Below are 569 nucleotides of genomic sequence, written 5' to 3'. Positions count from 1 at the left end.
CCACTGAGTGCTCCACTGTCATTATCACTGAGTGCTCCAGTGTCATCCCAAACTGGGTGCTCCAGTGTCATTTCCACTGACTGTTCCAGTGTCATTCCCACTCAGTGCTCCAGTGACATTCCCACTGAGTACTCCATTGTCCTTCCCACTGAGACTTCCATTGTCATTCCCAAAAGCTGCTCCAGTGTCATTCCCACTGCGTGTTCCAGTGTCAATCCCACTGAGTGTTCTAGTATAATTCCCAGTGAGTGTTCCAGTGTAATTCCCACTGAGTGATCCAGTGTCATTCCCACTCATTGCTCCAGTGTCATCCCTACTGGGTGCTCCAGTGTGATCCCCACAGACTGTTCCAGTGTCATCTCCAGTGAGTGTTCGATTGTAATTCCCACAGACTATTCACTGTCCTTCCCAGTGAGTGCTGCAGTTTCATTCCTACTGACTGTCCCAGTGTCATTCCCACTCATTGCTCCATTGTCTCCCCAAACTGGGTTCTCCAGTGTCATTCCCACAGACTGTTCCAGTGTCATCCCCAGTGAGTGTTCGAGCGTAATTCCCACAGAGTGTTCCAG

Source organism: Rhincodon typus, unplaced genomic scaffold (genome assembly GCF_021869965.1).
Source record: "Rhincodon typus isolate 14 unplaced genomic scaffold, sRhiTyp1.1 hic_rhity00000157, whole genome shotgun sequence".
In the NCBI taxonomy this organism is placed as follows: Eukaryota; Metazoa; Chordata; class Chondrichthyes; order Orectolobiformes; family Rhincodontidae; genus Rhincodon; species Rhincodon typus.
This window is presented reverse-complemented; position numbering follows the sequence as displayed.